The sequence below is a fragment of the Tupaia chinensis genome, unplaced genomic scaffold (genome assembly GCF_000334495.1).
Source record: "Tupaia chinensis unplaced genomic scaffold, TupChi_1.0 Scaffold000392_1, whole genome shotgun sequence".
NCBI lineage: Eukaryota > Metazoa > Chordata > Mammalia > Scandentia > Tupaiidae > Tupaia > Tupaia belangeri.
The window spans coordinates 3,210,023-3,235,041 of record NW_006159894.1 but is presented as its reverse complement, the minus strand read 5'-3'; the positions used below and the strand labels follow the sequence as shown (position 1 = coordinate 3,235,041).

The 25,019-nt window shown below is 39.4% G+C and overlaps 1 pseudogene; it reads left to right on the top strand.

Moving 5' to 3' along the window:
- Positions 1-8,606: 8,606 nt before the first annotated feature.
- LOC102476903 (60S ribosomal protein L7a-like) lies at positions 8,607-9,283 on the top strand (annotated as a pseudogene).
- Positions 9,284-25,019: the final 15,736 nt, after the last annotated feature.

Here is a 25,019-nt window from a genome sequence, read left to right as displayed (position 1 = left end):
CCTGAGTCAACTAATTATTGCATGTTATTGTAACAAGTAGCACACCCAGACTAAATTTGGGATAGTAGGAGCTACCCACATGTTTTTGTCCAAATTGGAAACTAGAATCTATTTTCCTCAAAATGAAAAAAAGTTGCTCTTTTTTCAGATTGCAAAAATAATAGTGTAATTTACAGACTCCCAAGTGGTACATAAAATATGTAGAAGGAAAATATCTCACGATGCATAGCTATTTAGAGAGAAGCACTGTTAAAAATTTGTTAAATATTTGTCTAGACACATCTTTATGCATACATAATTTTACATGAGTATATGTCTACAGTTTATTGACTAGGTTTGTTACTTACAAGTGTTGCGATAATCTTTCTATGTCAATAAGTGCGTGTTTGTGGTAGTTTTCGATAACTTTCTGGTATTGTATTTTCTGGATTTATCAAACTTTTATTAACTATATCTCTATTAATAAACGTAAAAGATGTGGGCCAGCATGATGGTTAGGGTACTGGCTCCCACATGGCCAATCTTAGTTTGAGTTCCACATCTGGCAGCTTGAAAATCACGCCAGTTATGTGTGCACCCCAAATCCCAGAAGGAAAATGGAGGAGACAGGATTGTGGTGTAGCCATCCCCCATGAGAAGGGTGATTTCTCACTTTTCCTCTCAGTGTCTCTCTCTGTCTCTCCCTAGAGAGCACATACTCTGTGACAAAATAATAATAATAATAAAAAAACCCTTAAAAATCATCTTCAATTTTTCAATGCTATTAACAATTTTTTACTAACTAGTCTTGTATATACATCATTGTGAATGTATCTATTTTTCTCCTTAGGGCCAATTATTAAAAGTAGAATTGCTGAGCCAAAGGGTCTATACGATTTATTTATTTATTTATTTGCCACAGGGTGTGTGCACTTGCGAGAAAGAGAGAGAGAGAGAGAGAGAGAGAAAGAGAGAGAGAGAGAGAGAGAGAGAGAGAAATCAGCCCTTGGGGAAGATAGTTAAACCACAATCCCTTCTCCTCTGTCCCTCTCTTGGGACTTTGGGCATGCACACACATGCACCTGGCATGATTTTCTCTTCTTTTTTAAAAATATCTAATCATTGTACATCTTTACAGCATACATAATGATTTTCCAAGAATGAATACATTTGTGCTTTCTGGGTTTATCTCAGTATACACCTTTGGATGGGTATTTCTTTCATTTTCCTCCGTCCAGTCTCCCTCTCCTGTTTTTTTGGAAATTTTTCCAGAATAAATTACAAGCAAGTTACTCTCATTTCAATTTGTCTCCCAAGTTCAAGTATTAGAAATTTAAACTCCAATGTAATGGTGTCAGGGGATGGAGCTGAGTAAAAGGTGATTTGGTCATGAGGGTGGGGGCCCTCATGAGTGGATTAATGTCATTATCTCAAGAGCAGGTTAGTAGGTTAGTTATCTCAAGAGCAGTTTTTATAAAAGGGGAGTCTTCCCTTGTATTGGCAGGCTCTTGTGCTTTCTCCTGCCCTTCTGCCACAGGATGACCTTCATCAGATGCCAGGACCATGCTCTTGGACTTCCCAGCCTCCAAAATTGTGAGCCAAGGAAACTTCTATTTTTTGTTACCCAGTCTGTGATATTCTGCTATTGCAGTATAAAATGAACCAAAACACAAGTCTTTTGTTTTAAGCTCTGGTTTCTAGGAGAACTAAAATACTACTCAACCTAAAAGCTTGTGATAAAGAGAAATTACCTTGTTTAGTAGCATACTTTTTGCTACTATTAGATGTTCAATGTGTTAAGTAACTTTTTTATTAAAGAATTATTTATCTACTTTTATTTATTATCTTTATTCTTTAATTTGCTATGGGGCACATGCACTCACCAGAGAGAGAAAGTGAGAAAGCAAGCTACCAGGTCCAGGACTCGAGCCACAGTTGTCCATGTGGGAGTCCAGTGCCCTAACCACCATGCCACCTGCTGGCCCCCAAATAACATTTTTTTAAAGCAAAAAGTTACCATAAAGACTGCAGGTGTTCCAGAGTTAACACTGCAAGGCCCTAACTGAGAAAGCCAGTGGCAACACTTACAATTCAATTTTGGGAATATAGAGGGGGAAAGAGACATTCAAACATTATTTCAGTGGCCCTTTACTAGATGAGTTTGTATCCTAGGATAGTCACTTACCTATAAATACCTAGGGGCTAATTTTCAATTAGCTTCCTTGGTTACATTGAATCCTTTATGCAAACATTCATAAAATACAAGTCACCTTGTATTTAGAAACTAAATTTTTCTTAAAATATTTTCTTACTTTCTTTTCAAAACACTTTCCAAAAAACAGGTTTTTCTTTTTCTTATCATTCTCTTTATTTTATTGCCTAAAATTCAATGTGTTTTACAAAGTCAGTTTAATCATAATAAATCTTGATGTTTCCATTGTACTATATTTAATTGCAAATAATGCCATATATGAGGAAATATATGCATGTTATATGCATGTTATTTCCTTGTATTCACAGGAAATTGTAGTCAGTTTGAGCTGTTATACTTAAAAATGGTCATGGAATAGTAGGTTTTTTCTTTTTTAAGAGCAAAGATACACAGTTTTCAAAATTTCTCATAGAGAATGAAAATGAAAATAATCGAAAATAATTATTTCCTCAAAAGAATTTTATTGTACTAGTCTAAAATAAACAAACAAATAAGAAAAGGCATTCTACCAACAGAATATAGTCTAAGCCTCTATGATTCTAATATCTTAGAATCTTACTGAATCTAATACTGAGGAATAAGAAGAAAAAAGTTAGGTCAATATTATTCATGACCATTTTCGTTCTATTCTGTGATCATTTTTTAAAGTCCTAGTTCAAATTAAAACTCTATGTAATAGCTATAGATTACAGACCACTCCTTTTCCCTCCAGTTTTTCTCTTTTTTTTTTTGTATATATATATTTTTTTATTTAGATTTTTGCTATAGGGTGCATGCACTCACCAGAGGGACAGAGAGAATGAAGTAAGAAAACACCTCCCAGGGGGATGGCCACACTGAAATCCACTCTACTCCATTCTCCTCTTGGGATTTTGGGTCCACACACATGCCCACCCAGTGTGAGTTTCAAGCCACGGGAACCAGGACTCAAACTGTGGTTGACTACATGGGAGTCTAGCAATGTAACCATTATGCCATCTACTGGGACCTCTGTCAAGCCTTTTTTTATTTTTTTTTCAGTTTGGTTTATTTACAAGAAAGAGTACATGCTCATGCTTACAGTGTGTGTGACGGGAATACTCCAACCAGGTCTTATCATGCTGTAATTCCCTTTCGCCAGCTCTCTACCTTGTCAGGATCTCAAGGAGGGATTGGGGAGGGAGGGGTGCACATCTTGTGTGTTTTCAGGTCTACTCAGAATATTAACATAACACTCAGCCATTTGGTTTCTGGCACTACAGTTCAATACACTACCCACTGTACCACCAAGATTGAACCAATCCCTCCAGTTTTAATGGTAGTATTTAACATTTGCCATCTCTAATACATGGTAGATATCTAAAAACACTTAAATAAAAGCTTTTTCAGAAATTTCCAGAATAGACAAATCACAGAATCAGAAAGTTGTGGCCAGACAGTGGTGCAGTGGATAATACAGCTGGACACACATGGAAGAGGTCCTGGTTCTCACTGTGAGACATCTCTGAGCATGCTTGGTCAGTGAGCGTGTCCCCATGCTGTGTGCGGGCTGAGGCTGAAGGTGGAACATGGCATTAAAACCTCGCTGGGGTGCCCGTGTGCATCTTCCACCTTTCTCTCTCTTCCTCTCTCTCTCAGGCAATAAATAAATAAACCTTAAAAGATGGAAAGTGGATGACTGATTACCAAGGGCTGGGAGAAGGGTGAAGTGGGGAGTGACGGCTAATGGGTACAGATTTTCTTTTGGGGATGATGAGAATGTTCTGGAATTACACTGTGGTGATGCTTACACAGCTTTATGAATACTAAAACCACTAAACTCAACACATTAAAAGGGTGTATTTATTGTAAGTGAAACATAATCTCAATAAAAAAAAAATACCTATCTAGAAATATTCATTTTTTTTTCCTCTGGGAAAATATTTCTAAGCTCTTGTGTTCACCTCGTTTCTTTTGCTTTTCCTGTTGGAGAAAGGCTGGAGCAGCAGGAAGCTCCCACCTGACCTCCCTGAAGATCTCAGTCAATTCTAGTCCTTTGCTCTGTTGTCTCACAGGAGGGCAAAGCATCCTTTTGGCCCCAAGTCTGAAGCTTAACCCCTATGATCTCACCCAGTTGGACACCGTTATGGTACACTGCACATTTTATCAGTCTGACGACTAGGAAGCCCGACTACATTATTCCCTTGGTCAGGACCATCGATTCCATGCTGTCATAGTGGCAGCGCTGCAAAGAGGACAGCCATAACCATTGCCAGGACCTAATTCCTCCCACAAGCCGCTGAGCACCAGAGCCACAAGTTAATATTCAGTAGAAGATTCATGGAGGCTTGGCTTTTTATTCACAAGGAAAAAACAATCCCTATTGGCAGCTGAAGAGACAGCCCCTCTGGGGACCAATTATTCTATTTCGTGCTGTACATACTGCGGCAGGCTGCTGCCATTCCCCCGGGGAGCTGCTCCTCTGGGCTTCCCTAACGGAGGCCAGGCTGGTGCTCCAGACGCAAGTTGTTCTTCATGTCAAAACTCCTGCTAATGACACAATTAAGTAACGGGGGACCACAGAGAAGCTCTTAATTAGGTAAATACTGCTTTCTGAGAAATGATTGCCCAGTTTTAGTCAAGCCATGGCTGTCAGATTGCTAGAGATACGTGCTTTGTGGAGAAATGGAGCAGAATTTTAAGAACCCAATTTCTCTCTGAGTATTTTTTTCTTTTTTAGTGGTGGAGAATATTTACCATTTTATTAGAAATATTGAAGTTATTACATTTTAGAATTTATATTCTTTAGGTTTTGCAAAAGGAAGGGGTTGCACGGAGGCAGTGGCTAATCATTCTTTCAAATATCCAACAATATGATTTTACTTGACTGCCTTTTGGAATCTTTAAGTAACAGGTAATAATCTTACATTGGCCAAACTAAATTTACACACATTTAGATTCATTTCTGGTTGAGAACATCCTACCTCTCTTTCCCCTACCATGAATTGTATTTTGATATTTTCTTCTTAGTCGTCCTTAGACTGTTTTTAACATTAGTTTATATTTAAAGGCTTTTGAACATATACTGCAAACATTATTTTCATTATCTATCAACTACACTTTCGTGAACTCTATTTTAGCTAGGAAGCTGAAAGGATCACATCCCACTAGCAGATTTCAGTAGCGAGAGGAGGTCACACATGATTTTGCGAGGTAATACTCAGACTTCATTTCGTTCACATTTGAATTTTGGTGTTATTTTCACATTTTTTAATATGAAAATCTCTCATCTCACTTTAAGAAACTGAGTCATTGCTTCCTGAGAACTTCACTGATTGTCAATGATGGTTAATTTCTTTCATGAACAAATGTGGACGTTCAGTTAATTTACCTTTTCATATCACAAAATGACAGGCTAAAGAAGTGTTTTCCCAATTAGATATTGACCCAATTATTCATTACTCACAAATATTTGTTACATGATAACATTTATAACAACACGTACATCCATTTTCATAGCTTTTATATTTCTGGTTCATTTTTATGTCACATTAGCTGAATTTATCCAAAATTTATATTTCTATCATATCAAACATATGAAAAAGCACAATTAGATTGCTTGTGGATAGGAAAAAATAAGGTGGTGAAGACCACATTAAGTAATAGAGACAGCATACTGGACACTTTATCATGGTTTTCACTACATAGTTCTCCTTGTGTGCAGTTACTTATTTCTAGTAAGAGTTCTTTGTACTTTCTTGATCCTGCATGTAAAGTTGAGACAATGGTAGGTGAGAGAAGGAGTAGTCTGCCTCCTCTTTGTTCCCATTGGCCTGTGAGCCTTATTCTACTTTCAATTAGCAATAATTGTGCCTCGGATAAACCTCATTGGCTACGATACCGCCACTATGCAAAGCTAGTCTTATCCTACTTTCGTATTGTCCTTGCCATCTGTCCAGCTCCAACAAACCCTCTTTCTTATCATCAACATCTCCCATGACAGCTTTACCAAATAAGAAGTATCATACTTAAGTATCCCTCTGCAAACTATTTTTGTTCAATACCTTGGGTTTTGAGATATATCCATATGCATACATACATTTTGCCCCTGAACTGCATTTAACTGTTTCTGCATGCATGTGCTCACACACACAAACGTATACACATGAATACATAAGTTCCTTTTATAACTAATTTTTCTCATGTTCAAAATTAAGCTATTGTGGGAACAGCAGTTTGCATAATGGCTATGTCGCTGGACTCCCATATAGTCGACTGCGGTTCGCATCCCGGTGGCTTAAAACTCATGCCAGGCACATGTGAATGCGTGCCCAAGATCCCGAGGGTAGAAAGGACTGTGGTGTGTCCATCCCCCCGGGGGTGATTTCTTGCTTTCTGTCTCTCTGTCTCTCTCTGGCTGTCCGGCGAGCACACACTCCTTATAGCAAACAAACAAACAAACAAACAAACAAACAAAAAACCTCTCCAAAAAAAAAATTAGCTATTGTTACATAAAGTGTTTACAATTGTTTTTGTCATGAATGTTCTTGTTTGAATTTTCTTGTGAATATATGCAAGAATTAGTCTATAGTAGAGACTTGGAATGGAATTGCTGGGTTGCTAGAATGAATGAATGGAAATGGACATGCAGGGAATGGACACTATGCTCGCACCCTTGATCCATAGAACCTCCTTGAAAACACAGAGCTCAATTTGTGGCTGAAAAAAAGAAATAAAGCCAAAGGAGATAGTATGTCATAATGGTGCTACTATGATGAGACACAAAGCACACATCTTAATTCCCAGTATACGTCCAGGAATCGTTATACCTAACTTCCATATGTAGGTTGAAAGACATTGAAACCCAAAAGTTAGATTTCAAGATTTGGGTTTCTAACTAAAATATTTTCCTCTTGAAAACATAGCTCATGCCTCTAATTTTTAGAATGCCTTTGTCTATCTCTCTGTCTTCCTCATTTTAAAAACTAGAACAGTCTTCTCTTGTTAACCTAACCAGCACAAGCTTGACCAAATAATTCCAGAAGACATGTGTGACCCTCATGACTGAGGTCCAAGTTAGTCTAAATTAACCTGCTGTGGCAGTTCCCAAATTCCTTCCCCTACCAGGAGCAATTTTTCCTGCTCCAGTATGGTAACTAACAACTGCAATGGTTCTGAGACCAAAACCACAATTGCAGTGCTTATATTTAGGCCATTGCCTTGTGCTGCCAATTTAGAGATGATGTGGTTAAACCAACAGTCACTTCAACTGCTGGCATTTCTGATGTTTTGAATTAAAAATAAAGTCTTTTTTTCTTCTATGACAATTAATTTGCCATTGACAGAGGAGTTGAACAATACCTTCATCAAAATATTTTTTACCAACTTTATAAGTTTAGCATCTTAATCCAAAAGCCTCATGAGATAGTTTTTGGCCAATATTTAGTACTTATTTCATTTTAGAGCTTCCACAAAACATAAAAAACACTTTAATTTTTAAAAATTATCTGTTTTTGAAATTATTTGTATAACTGGCATTAAGGTTTGACAGTTTCCATATGTACTGATAACGCTTTTTTCAAAGGAGAAAAATCAAAACACATTCTGATGCCTGGGGACAGAGGAGAATTCCCCTGGAAAATAAATAACAGTGGTTTATTTTCTTCTTGCTATCAATATATGTTAATGGGCACAGGAAGGCATGAGAGAAGTGCTGGCACATCTAAGACAGAGACATTGAGGCTTTCCTCTCTGGAACCATCTGCAGAATGGATAAATGTGTCATTACTCTGTGAGAGTACACAAAAATGTGCCCTGTCCTCAGAATACTCCTGAAACATCTTCAGAAGAATCCTTGTGTGAGTTCACAGACACACAATCCCTTGCACGACCTAACCCACAGGGAGATTTCAGTGCATTCTACATTTGGAATTGTAGAGACACAATATGCACATTGGATTGTCTGTGATGAAAGATAATAGCAATTGATTTGCAAGAAAAGGTATTTTTAGAAGGAGTTTATGTATGTGTGTGTGTTAAAAAATGAAATTAAGCAATTGAAAAAAAAATTTTTTTTTTGGAGAGGATTTGCTATAGGGTACATGCACTCACCAGAAAGACAGAGAGAGACAGGGAGACAGAAAACGAGAAATCGCCTGTGGAGGTCACTTTCCATGGGCGTGCTGGATTCTTATTTGATTATCATGGCTAAATGCACAATATCTCATGTCAAAATTTGAGTCATTGACATTGGGTTCTGGTCAAAAATCCTATTGCTTCTTATTGTAACCTGAAAGTCATGTATTAATTTTAAGTCCTTTGAGACTATATTCTTTCTGTGGCAACAGATGGTAAAATTAGTCATATCTTTTGAATAATTACAAGCAGATATATAAAAACCTATTGACCTCGACTTTCTATGTTATCAATAAGTATTAGTTAAATTGAGCCTATAAAAATGCCCCTGTTTGAGAACAGACCTAAGAATTCTAGCATAGGACAGGACATCCAGCCCAAAAAGGACCTCACCCACTTCGTTAAACAGCCCCGGCCACATCCGGCTGCAGCGACGAACCAGCTTCTACAAGCAGCTGAAAGTGCCTCCTGCAATTACAGCTCACCCAGGCCCTGGACCACAGGACAGCTACTCAGCTGCTCATGCTGGCCCACAAGTACAAGCCAGAGATGAAACAAGAGAAGAAGCAGTGCCTGCTGGCCCGGGTGAAGAGGAAAGCTGCTGGTAATGCGAATGTCGCTACTAAGGGGTAGCCTGTCCTCCGAACAGGAGTCAACACTATCATCATCTTGGTGACTAACAAGAGGGCTCAGCTTGTGGTGACTGCACATGACTTGGACCCCCTCGAGCTAGCTGTCTTCCTGCTTGCCCTGTATTGGAAGATGGGGGTTCCCTACTGCATTATCAAGGGAAAGGCCAGGTTGTGTTGCCTGGTGCATAGGAAAACCTGCACCGCCGTCGCCTTCACACAGGTTAACTTGGAGGACAAATGTGCTCTGGCTAAGCTGGTGGAAGCCATCAGGACTGACTATGACAGATGTGACGAGATCCGGTGTCACCAAGGAGGCAATGTCCTGGACTGGAAATTCGTGTCTCACATTGGCAATGTACACTGTTGAGTTTTCTATACATACAAATAATAAAACACTCTTCTTTGGGGAAAAGAAATAGAAAAGAGAAGAGGAAAGAAAAGAGAAAAAAGAAAGGAAAAGAAAAGAAAAAATGCTGGGGAAGCTGGCAAGTGACATGGTTGTTAGGGTACTGGACTCTCCCATGGCTGACTACAGGTTGATTCCCAGACCTGGCACTTTCTTTCTTGATTTCCCTCTCTATCTCCCTTGGTCAAATAAAAACTAAAATAAATAAAATTAAATAAATTTTTTAAAAATGTCCACAACACTTAATTTTCTATTTACTACTTTTGCTTATAAAAGTTGGGCAACATGTAAGTGAGATCTTTATACATTTTCTCAGCAGCCAATTTTCCTTAAATGCTTTAGGTAAAAGGAATACACTTATTTGAAGCCTGGAACTGAAAGACTAAAATAAGGAAGTGATGAGTCAGACAAAAACCAAATCTGAGTAAACAGTATTTCCATTTTAGCAGAAGACAGAGCAATGGTAAATTAAAAGGTTAACAACTAATTTATAAAGGTTTTGCTTATAGATGAAATTATTGAAAGTGACCTCTACAGCTCTTTATTAAAAATATTTTTGGAGGGTCCAACAGTTGGCATAATGGCTATGTTACTGGACTCCCATGTAGTCGAGCGCGGTTCAAGTCCCAGACCCAATGATTAAACTCACACTGGGTGCGTGTGCATGCGTGCCCAAGATCCCAAGAAGAGAATGGAGGAAAAGGGATTGTAGCATAGCCATCCCCTTGGGAGGTGATTTCTTGCTTTCTGTCTGTCTCGCTGTGTCTTTCTAGTGAGCACACACGCCCCACAGCAAAAACCTCTCAAAAAATAAAAATTATCGAGAGAGACTTAGTTTCCTTTATTTAAAATCATCATCATAAGTTTTTTAAAAAAGTTTTTGCCATAGGGCATCTGCACTCACTGGAGACAGAGAGAGATGGGGAAAAGAAAAGTGAGAAATTCCCTGCCCCCCGGAAACAACCATACTGTAATCCCTTCTCCATTCTTCTCCTGGGATTTTGGGCACACACACACACATGCACCCAGAGTGATTTTCAAGCCACTGGGTCTGGGACTCGAACCACATTGAGCCATGTGGGTGTCCAGCACCATAACCACTATGTTGTCTGCTGGCCCCCATCAGCATTAGTTTTAAGACATCACAAGTACATGAGACCAGCAGATGGCAAAATGATTATATTGCTGAACTACCACAAAGTCAACCACTGTTTGAGTCCTGGACATGGTAGCTTAAAACTCATGCCAGGGGCATGTGTGTGCATGCCCAAAATCCCTAGAGGAGAATTGGATGAGAAGGGATTATGGCAGGGCCATCCCCCAGTAGGCAATTTCTCACTCTCTGTCTCTCTGTCTCTTTGGTGAGCACATGTGCCCTATAGCATATTTGTCTCAAAACAAAACAAAACAAAATAAAACAAGTTATAACTACAGAAATCTGAACAAGTTAAAAAAGAGTATTAATGTAAATATCACTCAGCAACTATAACTGAACCACTTTAAACAGCAATACTATCGAAACCTGAGTATATCCTAAATAGATGTTCCTGGCAAGAAAACTATTTGAGTAAAATTTTCAACAACTAGATATTAGCCATTCAATAGATGTAATTTTCTCAGACATTGCTAAAGAAAAGTCTAAGCTAAATCTTAGGAAACAATGGCCCTTTGAAGTGGTCTTTTGTCACCAGACTTAAAACTATTGCCTTGACCTGACTGAATCATTAGAGAAAATGCCATGACAACCTTAGATGTGTCCAAACCCTGACACCAACATTTTGACCACTTCCTAACTCAGAAAATTATATTCTGATTATCTATTCTCTTCTTGTGGCTCTATCTTTAAAAAAGATTAATGACCCTGGTTGGAATCAAATTTCCTCTTAGAATTAATGCTACAAAATGAATGGGCCACCTGGTCACGTTTCAAAGAGTAAATAAATGGCCATCCTTGTTATGGGTCAGGGGCAACGATGACTCCTCTCTGACTCACAAGCCATGAGTGAACACAAACGACATCGGCCAAGCAGCCGATGACCACCACGGAGTAGCCAGAGGAAGCGCTTGTCATCTTATTTCTAATCTGGTCAATAGTCTGAGTTTTCCAGGAATCTGTAGGGTTGAAGTTGCTATGGGAAGGCAGTATACATAGTTCTCTGGACCTCTGCTCTCTCAGTATGGATACACGCATGTGAGGGTGAACATACATCCTCAGTATAAGTTCCACTAGGATCAGAGCTGTATTTCCCAAACCTAGCACAATGTCTAGCCTGTAGTATGTGCTTAATGTATGCTTGTGGGAAGACTAAAGGAAAGAAGGGAGGAGAAAAGAATATGAAGACAGAAGGGAGGGAGAAAGGAAGGAAAGAAAGGGGAAAGAAGACAGAGGGACAGTTTTCCCAGTGAAAAGCTCAGGAAGACTTAACCTTAAAAATCAAAACAGGGAGGCAAAATTTTTAAATCTTTAGAGAGAAGTCGCTGCCGATACTAAGTTATATAAAGGTGGTATAATCTGTCTGGGACTATCTAGCATCCCAAATAAGATCCTCTGAAAGACTGGAATCAGGGGTTTACAGTCTTACAAGATCCTTTGGTGAATTTAGTCATTCCCTTGGGAGACCACAGGAGCCATTAGCAAATTCGTGACTGACTTAACTGCTTTCTTTATTGGCACTCCATTTTCCAATTGACGCTCTAATTAGAACAGAAATTTAAAAGGGTAGAAAGGGCCACAGAGACTGTTGTGACATAGATTTGCAAATGTAAGTCCAGAGATGTCAGACTAATTTGACAAACCTCAAAGAGCACACCCTAGTCTAAGACCCTTTCTTTCCCATAGCTGTGCTGTGGTTCATCACGTTACCATACCATGGGCACACGCATGCATACAGGCCTGTGATTGGGCTCAGAAGGGTTCCATTTGTCTTATTTGTGAGGAGACAACACTGCCTAGTACTTAAACGTGATGTCTCCAGAACCAGCAGATCTTTGTTTAAATTCTGCTTCATGTTTAGATCCTGCTCTTCTTACGACTTTTGGTCCCTACTTGATCCTGTGAATTGGTGTCCTCACTAATCAACTGAGGAATAAGTGAGATATTTGCACAATGGGCTACTATGAGGCAGCTCTTATCTTATAGTATAGATGAATATGCGTTAGGTACTTAGTAAGGTCTCCAGAATGGAAACTATTCTAACACTTCTAATTCTTTATATGTATGATACCTTAAATTGCATGCTATAGATGAATACACATTAAGTACTTAGTAAGGTCACCAGAATGCAAACTATTCTTACATTTCTAGATCCTTTTATATGTTATTACATGTATGATAGCTATACTTATATATTTCTTGTATTCTCTCTTTCTTAATAACTTTCGCACAAAGTTTGCAGACTGCAATGACCCATTTGTTGGCAAAGGAAAAAAAAAGGTTAATTCAGGTCAGACCTGGAACAGTGGAGCTGCAGCTGGAATTGGCTTCAGATTCCTCAAATTTCTCAGTGAAAAAGACCCACTCAGAAGGCTTGTTAAATATGCACATCCTCAGGCCCCATTTTCTAGAGCATCTAATTCAATATATCTGGGTGGGGTCAGATATACTTGTGAAGCAGAGCCTCCAATCACATGTTCCATGGGTCATGCTTTGAAACATGGTTGTATCCCAGAGAAAGCTCATAGAATCACACCTGATGCCTTTGATTTTGCTGCCTTCATCCTTCAGAGAGCACGTGGGAGAAACAGGGCCCACATCAGAGACCCAGGGCAATGTCTCATGTGCTAAAAGTGACTAGACTTGCTCTGACTTTTCAGCACTGAGCTGCAGGCCTGCTTCTTGATGGACCTGGAAGGCAAAGTCTGTACTGAGGAGGTGGCTATCAACGTACCATCATTCTGGGTGGAGAATGAATGTATCAGGGAACACTGGAAAGCTATGTCTTCTGTCTGTCTTCTCCCCTACTACCTCTGGTTCATTTGTGCCTCGTGTACATGGCTAGAACTGAAAACCCCACTTTATCCTCCATGTATTTATTGTGGGAAGGAATGAGATTTCTCTCTGGAAATGCTCATGGTTGCTGGTACCTGAGCAAACATATACACACTCTTATCCTCAGAGGCATAATCACGGCTATCAGAAATATTTTCTACAAACAGACACAGATTTCCTCCCATGGAGAGGCTGTCTTCATCTAAAGCTTCCATGAGACTCTCACAGCACATTTCTCATGACGTAGTCCCTGGATAAGAGGTATACACCTTTACAGGTACATGCTTTTGACACTCACTATTTTACAAGTTTATTTTCAGTATTAGTCATATGATAATCATGATTTATAAATAAATTAATTTCAATTATAAAATGTAAAATATCTCATGTAGAAATTGTATTTGCACTTACTAAGCAAAGTTTTCACACCTTGTAGTTTAAACTCTGTTTCATTATTTTAAGCTTTGACCGTGAATAAAGTATAGATGGTGGTACAGTGGTAACATGTGATGCTCTATGAGGCTGAGCCAATGGGAGAGTTCTGGTTCATGTTCAGAGATCTCTCAGAGTACATCGGGTGTGTGCATGCCCACGATCGGGACCTAACTGAGACCAGAGAGGGGTCACCACCTCAAGACCCTATTGGGGGTGGGACCAGCAGCTGGCATAATGGCTATGTCGCTGGACTCCCATGTAGTTGACTGCGGTTCGAGTCCCGGACCCAGTGACTTAAACTCACACCGGGCACGTGTGCGTGCATGCCCAAGATCCTGAGAGGAGAATGGAGGAGAAGGGATTGCGGTGTGGTCATCCCCCTTGGGGGGTGATTTCTCACTTTCTGTCTTTCTGTCTCTGTCTGTCTGGTGAACACATGCGCCCTATAGCAAGAAAACCTCTCAAAAAAAAAAAAAAGAAAGACCCTATTGGGGATGACTCTCTCTCCATGTTCTCTCTGTGTTTCTCTTGCTTGTGCAAAAATATGTACATATAAATTCTTTTTTTTTTTTTTTTTTGCTATAGGCTGCGTGTGCTCGCCAGACAGACAGAGACAGAAAGACAGAAAGTGAGAAATCACCCCCCAAGGGGGATGACCACACCGCAATCCCTTCTCCTCCATTCTCCCCATGGGATCCTGGGCATGCACGAACACACGCCAAGCGTGAGTCTAAGCCACCGGGTCCGGGACTCGAACCATGGTCGACTATGTGGGAGTCCAGCGACATAGCCATTACGCTAACTGCTGGTCCCAATTCTAAAGACTACCTACCCAAAGGATAAGAAAATGCTCAGTCAGAAAAATACTTGCACGTCCATATTTATTGCAGCATTATTCACAATCGCTAATACATGGAATCAACCCAAATGTCCATGAACAGATGAATGGATTGAAAAAGTGTGGAACATATACACTATGGAATACTACTCATTCATAAAAAAGCAACAAATCCCTGACATTTGGTAGAAAGTGAACACAAATATGAAAGATTTACTACTCAGTGAGTCAAGCCAGACATGGTATATCCCCACTCAATATATACTGAATGCCAGTATTCCATGGCAGAAATTGAAAGATTGAAAGGTATAAAAGCAGGGAGAGCAATGGTGATACTAGAGACAGTGTGGGAGGAGGCTGGAAAATGGAGGAAGGAAAAAGAGAGGGAATACAGGGAAGAAGAATGAAGCAAAATACTTGAGGGACCCAAAATGGAAAGAAATCTGTTGATTATAATATGTATGGTAATATCTTTGATTGAACCAGTATACAGTGTATTCATGATGGGAAAATCCATTTTGTATGCTGTAATGATACACAGTGATTGAAGTGTATCATTTTATTAAATTGTATTAAAAAATAAAATAATATAAAATTAATTAACTAATTAATTTAAAAGATGCATGTAGCACAAAAATAAGATGTAACTAACATTCTATTTATTTGACTTTATAATCAAAATGTTGCATTATTAATTTGAATCTACCGTCTTTTTAAAAAATTTTGCAAGAGGGCATATGCCCTCACCAGTAAGAGAGAAGGAGAGAGAGAGAGAGAGGAAAAAATGAGAAAGCACCCCATGATAGATGGTCATGCTGCAATCCCTTGTCTTCCATTTTTTACCTCCTTTTGGGATGTTGAGTACATGCCCAGTGTATTTTTTATCCCACTGGGTCCAGGACTTGAAGTGCACAGTCAGCCATGTAGCATCCAAGCACCTTAACCAAGCAGTGGGCCTGGAATCTACTGCTTAAATTCAAGGGTTGGACATAAAAATATATCCCAGTCAGTGAGAAATTAATATAGGGTACGTACATTAACTGAGTCCTTAGGAGACACTATGTAACTGGAAGATCTAAAATGAGCTTCCTTGTATAGAATAAAATGTTTATTGAAGGGTAGGAAATAAAAATGTGCTAATTGAAGATGACACTTACATTAGAAAAATGCAACAGTGATTGCTACAGTTGTTTATAACTTAGACCAGGGGTTGACAAACTTTTTTCTACAAAAGCCAGATAGTAAATATTTTTTTCTTTGTGGTCACCTGGTCTTTGTCAAAACTATTCAACTCTACCATTGTGGCATGAAAGGAAGCTGCATAGATAATACATAAATGAATGAGTGGCTGGTTCCAATAAAACTTTATTTATAAAAATAGCATCTGGCTGGTTTAGGCTATAGTTTGCTAATCTCTGACTTTTGGGAGGAAGCAGAGTATTTTATCACTGAGGTTGTTTAAAATTACTAGATTTTTCCAGTTTTATCATTGTCTTTACATTCTTGGTAGAAGATGTTCTCCTTTATTGTCAAAGCTGGATTTTACCTTACCACTTGTCCATGGGACACCATTGTTTACCTCAGATTATGGTGTAGGCTCCTGAAGGCAAGAGCCTGATGTTCAATTCCTATCTTTTTTCAGAGATTTTTGCTATAGACTGAGTGTGCTCACCAGAGAGACAGAAAGTGAGAAATCGCTCCCCAGGTGGGATGACCATGCAGCAATCACTTTTCCTTCATTCTCTTCTTGGGATCTTGAGCACACACGCAGCGCACCTGGCATGAGTTTCAAGTTGCCAGGTCCTGGACGCTAAATGTGGTTGAATTTGTGGGAGTCTAGCAACATAACCATTATGTCACCTGCTGGCCCTCCATTTCTTCTTGATGGCCCCCAAGCCTAACAGAGGTCTTGTACGTTGAGTATGTCTAATAATTATTTCTGAAATAGACTACTACAGGTGTACTTTATATTTAAATCAAGTCTTCCATTTATTAATTACTTTTATATAACTTATCTATTTTTTCACCTCTTTCTTTTATTTTCTTATTTTCTACATTCATTCTGTACATCTTTACAGCATACAAAATAGGTTTTCCCAGCATGAATACATTGTGTATTAGTTCGGTCAAAGATATTACCATATACATTATCATCAGATAATTTTCCATTTTTGTGTTAATTAAATGATTTTGTATCTTCTTTTCCCCCCTTGATTCCCTTTCACTCCCCTCCCATCATCCATCCTCCTCCTGCACTGTCACTGCTATCTACAAAAGCTCTCTATGCCTTTATACCTTTCAACCTTTCAGTTTCTGTCATAGAGTGAATGAATGTGGAAGATTTTCAATCCTGAGTGAAGCAAGTCAGACTATGAAAGAGAGACATTGTATGTCCTCGCTTACTATGTACTATACTTTATGTAACCTATAAAAATGAAGTATAATTTATAAACATAAATATTATCATCCCACTGCTAAACACTCATCTCCCAACATGACTCAAAACAGGATTTATTTATTTACATTTACTTATTTCTTCTAAACAAGAGAGAGAGAAAAAGGAAAAGAAGGTCCCCCTTGAAGTTATCCACCCCCGGCCTCAGCCTGCCAGGATCATGGGCATGTGCATGTGTACCCAGCATTCACAGGAGACCTAGGGATATGAATTCAGGATCTGTCTATGTTTTCAGCATTTGAGAACCTTGCGTTACTGCTGTGTCACCATCACTGGCCACAGGATTTATATGAATAAGTTTACTTACTTATATGCTTATGTGTAGTTTGGTTTCAATCGCTGGATTTAAAATGTCTATTTATCTTTCTTCTCTTGCTTGCACCTCATTTTTTACTAGACTTAGAATAAAGTCCTAACTTATTTCTTTTGCAAACATAATGGCTTCAGCACTCTCACTATGCAAATGTGCTAAGCCCAATCAGAATTTCTTGTTCTGCCTTTATCTGCTTCATGAACTAGTTTTCTGAGGACGGAGCTTGCTCATCCTTCAGTCTTGCAAAATTTGCCAACTGTTGAAAGTCCTTGGCTGTGTCACATTAAGAGAACAGGTGCTGCTGTGTCACCCTCTCCTCACCCTCTGTTCCCCACACTAGCAGGTGCTCCTTCTCCTAATATAGGCACCTGTTTGCTTTTGCCATCAGCTTGTTTCATGCAATGTTCCAGATGGCATCAGCCCTTGGTAATAAGTCTCTGAAATCTGTTAGTTTCTTTTCTTTAGACATGTTTCCTCTCATTCATCAGTTCTCTTGCAGTGTGTATGTAGACGTTTTCTGCATTTGCTTTTTGAGACCTCACAGAGCACAGGTTAGAAGCACACCCTCGAGAGTTAGGATAGTGGGATTGAGTATTAGCATCTCCTCATTAGCGGAATGGCCTCTAGAAAATAGCCTCTTTCAATCTCAGTTTACTTTGTGTTTAAAATGAGGATACTAGTCTTGTTTCTTAAAGTCAACTGAGAGATTCCAGAAAAATAACATATGAAGAACACCTGAGGGAACCTGCAGTTAGCGTAATGGCTATGTCGCTGGATTCCCACGTATTCGACCGCGGATCGCACCCCGGACCTAGTGACTTAGAACTCACGCCAGGCACGTGTGCGTGCGTGCCCAAGATCCCGAGAGGAGGATGGAAGAGAAGGGATTGCGGCGTGACCATGCCCCCTGGGGGGTAATTTCTCGCTTTCTGTCTCTATGTCTCTCTCTGTCTGTCTGGCGAGCACATGCGCCCTATAGTGAAAACCTCTCCAAAAAAAAAAAAAAAAAAAGAACACCTGAACTAGTGCCTGGCACCTAACAGGAGCTTAGCATGTGATATTTTAATGTCATTTTTAGGAACACCAGTTGTGTTTGTGCAGTTTACACATTGCACAAAAACACAAACCCGGGGAGAAGCAAGCAGAAGGTGAAAGGACTTGTTTAGGTACTTTGTTGGAGTTTTCCTTCCTAGATGGTTGTCTTTGGTTTTATTCATCTGCCAGGAGGGGTGATGTTTGTGGTGGGTGCTTTTAACTTCCTTGTAGGTCTTTCACTTAAAAAAAAAATACATTGAATAACTACATCTTTACAGTGTACAACATGATTTTGCCCAGCATGAATATAGTGCATACTTGTTAAGTCAAAGACATTAGATATTTCACTTTTAATCTCACACCCAGGCTTGTCTTTTCCATTCTCTAGCATCTTTTCTCTTTTGGAGAGGTTTTTGCTATAGGGCGCGTGTGCTTGCCAGAAAGACAGAGAGAGACAGAGAGACAGAAAGTGAGAAATCACCCCCAGGGGTATGGCCATGCCACAATCCCGTCTCCTCCATTCTCCTCTCAGGATCTTGGGCACGCATGCACATGTGTCCAGCATGAGTCTAAGCCACCGGGTCTGGGACTCGAACCACATCGAGTCCAGCGATATAGCCATTATGCCAATTGCTGGTCCCCACTCTAGCATATTTTGAAAGCTTCCCTTTACTGATGAAATACAAACTCTAGACAAGGCCCCACCTTGGTAGTTAACCCCACTCTCCCTTGAGCAACAAAGAGCTGTCTCATCTCTCAGCTCAGGCAGGTCACATTCTGGCTGGATGGGAGTGAGATGGGAGCAGATGTGTGCTCTGTCTACAAAGTAGGAGTAAAGTGGTGGTGGTGGTGGGGAGTGGAGATGTCCCACATAGGGTTCTCGGAGCCACCGAAAGCATCTCTGTCAGGCTAGACATGGGTAAACCTTCCCAGAGAAAGCCACACTGTTCTGAATCCTAGCCCGTGAAGAGGAATTGCCCAGATGCAGTCAGACTGAAGAAAGCATTCCAGGCAGACAGGATTCTGGATGTTACATAAAGTTCAGATTAGCAGGGTCAAGCCTCTGGTTAAAGAGCAGGCCCCATAAAGAGCTTAACCAGATATCAGAATCCCTACTTGTTTTACCTCTCAAACTTCCTTGGTTTTCACAGTGCCTTAGAAGTCAGTGGGATGGTGTGGGTTGAGGGAAGTGAGATTTGAGACCTCACCTCCTTGGCTGAGGGCTTTGGGGAGAATGGGTTCCTGCACAATTCTCAGGCCTTGCTTGACCCCAGGCCTGGACTGGACTCTGGCTCAGCACAGCTGTAACCAGATCTCTGTGGTCACTTGTAAGGGCTAAACTCCAGTTCCCAGAAGAAAAGATGCCAGTGCCCATAGGGCAGCTTCTCTCTGGTCAGCACCTTTGACCCAGTTCATTCAGGAAAACAATATTTCTGAGATCAACAGAAACTGTCCCTCAGCTTTCTCCAGGAACTAGGCTGGGAAAAGTCTTTATTTTAGGCTGAGAATTATTTTTTCTTTAAGAAGAAGCCCAGAGAAATCTGGGGAGACATTTTCTCTAGTTCTTTCATCACTGGCTTGCAGTCCATGTAAAGGAGTAACACCACCCTAATAACGGGACAGAACCACTTGACAACAATGCCACATCACTTCAAAAGGCTCTGTAGACACCAACCTGAATGTCCACAAACAGATGAATGGATTGAATAAAATGTGTCACAGGTACTCTATGGAATACTACTCAGCTATATAAAACAGTGAGATCCTGTCATTTGATAGAAAGTGGACAAATATGGAAGATTTACTGCTAAACAAAGCAAGTTGGATTATGAAAGAAAGGCATTGTACATCCCCAATTAATATATATATATCTAATGCCTGTACTCTCCGGCGGAAACTGAAATATTGGACTATAAAAATCATGGAGAGCAACTGTGGATACGAGAGACAGTGTGAGAGGCAGGTGGAAAATGGCAGAGGGTGAGAAGGAGAGAAGCAAGGGGGCGGGGGGAAGAAGCAAAATATATTCACACACACACACAAATAGATAATAATAAAAGTCTTTGGGGAAAAGGCTCTGTAGATATCCTTTCCTAGACATCCCTTTCATAGGCATCTACGTGTAGCCCACTCCCTAGAGAGCACCACAGTGAGGAGTTAAGAGTGTGGATCCCCTTGTCTAGAGGCCTGGAGTCAAGTCTTCCTTCTGCCCTAACTAACTGCACACCATGGGCAACTAAAAACTAAAAAACTTTTTAGTTTTTCTGGCTCTTACTTATTTTCCTTCATAAAATGTAATGGTGCCGTTACTTATCTATATAGCCTTTGTGAGTAACCTATGAGGTTATGCATAGAAAATATTTAGCATTCTGCTTTGCATAGAACAAGTTTTCCATATATGTTGACTAGTTCTTTCTTATTTACTGATATTTTAATTTAGTACTTGCTTTAAGCAAAAAAAGAAAAAGAAAGAAAAGAAAGAAAGAAAGAAAGAAAGAGAAAGAGAAAGAAAGAAAGAAAGAAAGAAAGAAAGAAAGAAAGAGAAAGAGAAAGAAAGAAAGAAAGAAAGAAAGAAAGAAAGAAAGAAAGAAAGAAAGAAAGAAAGAAAGAAAGAAAGAAAGAAAGAAAGAAAGAAAGAAAGAAAAAGAAAAGAAAGCTGCAACATTTTGGAACCAAATCATGTTCCAAAAGAAAAAGGTAAAAATAATCTCTCTTGATTCCGTGGCTCAAGAATTGACAACCATACAAAACTTAGTATGTCTCTCTCTTGCTCATTATCCATGCACATACAACCTTTTGAAGGTACATATATGGAGGCCAGCAGGTAGCATGTTGGTTAAGGCATTGGACTCCCACATATCTGACTACTGTTCGAGTCCCAGGCCTGGACCCAGAGGTTTGAAAATCCATCAGGCATGTGTACATACCTGCCCATAATCTTGAGAAGAGAACGGAAGAAAAGGGATTGCAGCCTGGCCACACACACTCCCAGAGGGGTATTTCTCACTTTCCCTCTCTCTAGCTTTCTCTGGTGAGTGCACACATTATATGGCAAAAACCTTATAAAATAAATAAGTAAAGGTACATGTATGTATGAAGGGGTCTTTACAAAGTTCATGAGAAATGTCTATTATGGAAAAATTGTAAATTTCTAAAATTTTTTCACCAAAATAAATTTATACTTCAATTTTATTTTTCCATAAACTTCTTAAAGCCTCCCCATACATATAATCTTTTATTTTTCCCCCAGAATAGAAATTTGACATACAAATTTTTAGGTTGTTGGAAAAGTCATGACACCTTTTTACATAGAAAAACAGAAAAATGAATCACGACTTTTCTAACAACCTAATAATTTGATTTTTCTGCCTGATCTCTGATACAGATAATTCACGGTTGTACATGTAGATCTCTCTTTTTATTAATTAACTAATAGTATTCCATTTAATAACTGGGTAACCATTCATCCAACCTACTGGCCATTGATTGACACCCAAGTTGTTTCTAATCTATTATTGTTATAAGCAATGTAAATTAAACATCATTGGGTGGACCTCTCTGTGCTCATATATTCCTAAAGTAAAATAACTGGGTCAAGAGATAGGCATATTTAAAGTTTTATAGAAGAGGCTAAATTCTATCTCCCCAAATATTTAATCTTTCACACACCAAACAATAGTATATGGAAGAGCATTTTCCCTATACCTGCATGGAATAAGGTGTCAGAATTTTATATTATTTTAGAACTATCACAGAATACGTAGAATAAATATTTGCATGGTGGCCCTAACAAAATCATTCTCCCAGTGTAAACTTCCATGTCCATAACCCATTCAGGTGTGCACATTTTTACATTCTCTGGATGACAATGAGCTACTCCAATCAGACAAAATATCATTTTTATGGAGGTGCATAAAAAAGAAGAATGCGACTTTCTGGTTGTAAATTAGATGTTTCTTTGGTGAAAAGCTCACACCTGAGCCCCAAGTTCTTTTATAAATTAAGCCACCTAGTTCATGAAAGCATTTAGCTTCTTAAATGACCTAGTCTACTTCAATGTGGCAAAAAAAAAGAGGACACAGGATTTAGTGTTCCTGGGTCATAATTTCATGTAGAGTAGAGTAGAGTCTTTCTTATTCAAGGTGAGATGATTTTCCTCTCTCTCCAGAACTTCATTTTCTTCTTTAATGATGGATTGACCCTGAAGGGAAGCAGAAGCATAACCTGATGGCCCTAAGGACGACAACCTGGTTCCTTTTTATGACATTTCCTCATACTTTAGAAATATTCAGAAGACACATTTTCCTTACATTACAATCCAAAATATCTCATGTTTTCAACTTTCAGGGATATCAATTCATAAAAATAATGATCAATAATATCAAGAAGAGGGAGCACTTGTCAATGAGACTATAATTTTTACAAAGGGTCTTCAAAAAGCTCAAGGAGAATGTTTATCATGAAATAACAATGCATGTAAGTCACCAGAATAGACTCACACTTTAATTCCAGTTTTCTACGAGCTTTTTGAAGTCACCTAGTACCCTCCTAACAGTACCAAGTGACAGTGATCAAATCTATATCAGTAGCAGAACAGAGACAAGCCCGAATCCAACTGCTAGTGTAGAAAAAAGACCTGAATTCTAGTCCTGATTCCTCTACTTACTAACTGTGGACCCTAGGGCAAGTTACTTTTCTTCTCTGAGTCTTGGTTTCTCTATGTGCAAAGTGGACAAAGTCCCTGAATCCTTCATACAGGGATGAAGAGAATAAATGCAATAAGGGATGTAAAAATGGTGCTTGTCCACTGGGAAAGACTAACACATGGAAGTTATAGTTAATTCTTTGTTTTAAAATCTAGCCTTTATTTTATGGTGTCTGACTTTCTTGGCATTCACAACACTTAGAACACAATAATAAAACCATGCTATCAAGAGTACAATTAAGGGCAAGTTGGAAAACTGCCCAGCTTGCATGCATTTCATCTCAGTGAAGCATGGCATATTTGAAAGAACTGTTGGTGCTGGAGCTCTGTTTCTGGGGAATTCCCTCTCTGTGGTCCTGTCCATTCTGTCTGCCCAACCTCTTATCCTTCTACCCACTTCTTATCAATCCGTTCTGCTCAGTTCCTCCCAAGATCCCAAGCCTACTCAGGTCTGAACCCAGGGATATCATACCTCGTACTTGGCATTTCCTCCTTCCTCATCTACCTACTTACTTATCTTATTTATGTAATAAATGCTAAGAGCATTGAGGGAGACTTGTGAAGAATAGGAGGGTCTCCAGTTTGAGCAGTGTTCAAGAAGGAGAGGACTGTTTATGAGACTGTTAGATTGCTTTTGACTGTTACTAAGGGTCTACTGCGCCCTATTTCCACCTTTCTAGAAGATAGTAAGTTCAGTTCTCTTGGATACCCTCATGGTCAGCTTAAGTAGGACACAGGACTCATTGGTTCCCTGTCTCTGGACCCCCCCTTTCTGATTGTGTGATCTCTTGCCAACTGAGCAAATCCAACAAGCTTAGGAAATAAAGCGCAAATCAAGATATTTTTTTCAGGTAATTCAACACCTCTCAAATTCCTGACCCCTAGACCAACCCATCCTCCAAAACCAGCATGCCCACCTACTCACATCTCCTGTGTCCCAGCAGCTAGATAAACTCCAGGTGTTAGTGAACCAAGAAATGATCACCTGGCCAGCTCTGTAGTAACAGTGGCCCATCCCATTTAGCTAAGGCTTGCTTTTACCAAATGTCATTCCAACCACTTCCTGCAGGCTTCTGACTGCAGAAACACAAACAGCTGTGTTCCCAGGCACCTTTCTCCCCACTTCTGTGGTTCGCAAATGTCTCTACTGAGACAAGCAGTTCTGGTTAGTTCTTAAATAAAGGAACTTAGTTTGGAGTTCTCACCAGAAACAGGGGACACAGCTGGTGAGTAGAGAGTCAGGAAAGTGACACAGTTCAGATGAACAGAAGGACATATTTAGAAATGCTCTTTGAACCTTTTCTAGCATGCTTTACCTTCCCAGAGATCATAAAGACCATGTACGATGATCCTCAAATTGCCTAGAATCTTATGTGGCATTGACATTACTTTCCCATCAGCAGCCATCTCTACTCTCTGTTGTTAATTTGGTTTCAATATCTGTTTTTGAAGCACTCATACTTTTATGACCTGTAGTAAGTACAAAAGTAATTTAATATTTCAATTGACACTCTTTTTAGATTTCTCAGACAGTGGCACAAATGTATTAGGTTATCAGGAAAACCATGATGTATTTTTCTGTTTTTCTATGCAAAATGCGTCACGATGTCCCCAACAACCCAATATTACGGAACTACTACATGCAAATGGTGCATGTGTGTGTACCTTTGTCTATACATGTATGCATAGGTACACACACTTGTGTACCCACACACACACTTGTGAGCACATGTCATCTACGATGAGCAGTGGGATAGGAATAGAACTTTCCATGATGTGTCATTTGTTTATTTATATGATGCTTATTTATAAAACTATCATGGGCCAGGAAACACTGTGTCTATGTAACTAGCAATAAGTAAGGAGCAATAGCAGCATGATTCTTATCTTCAAGGAGCTCACAGTCTAAAGAGAAACCTGGTCAGTAC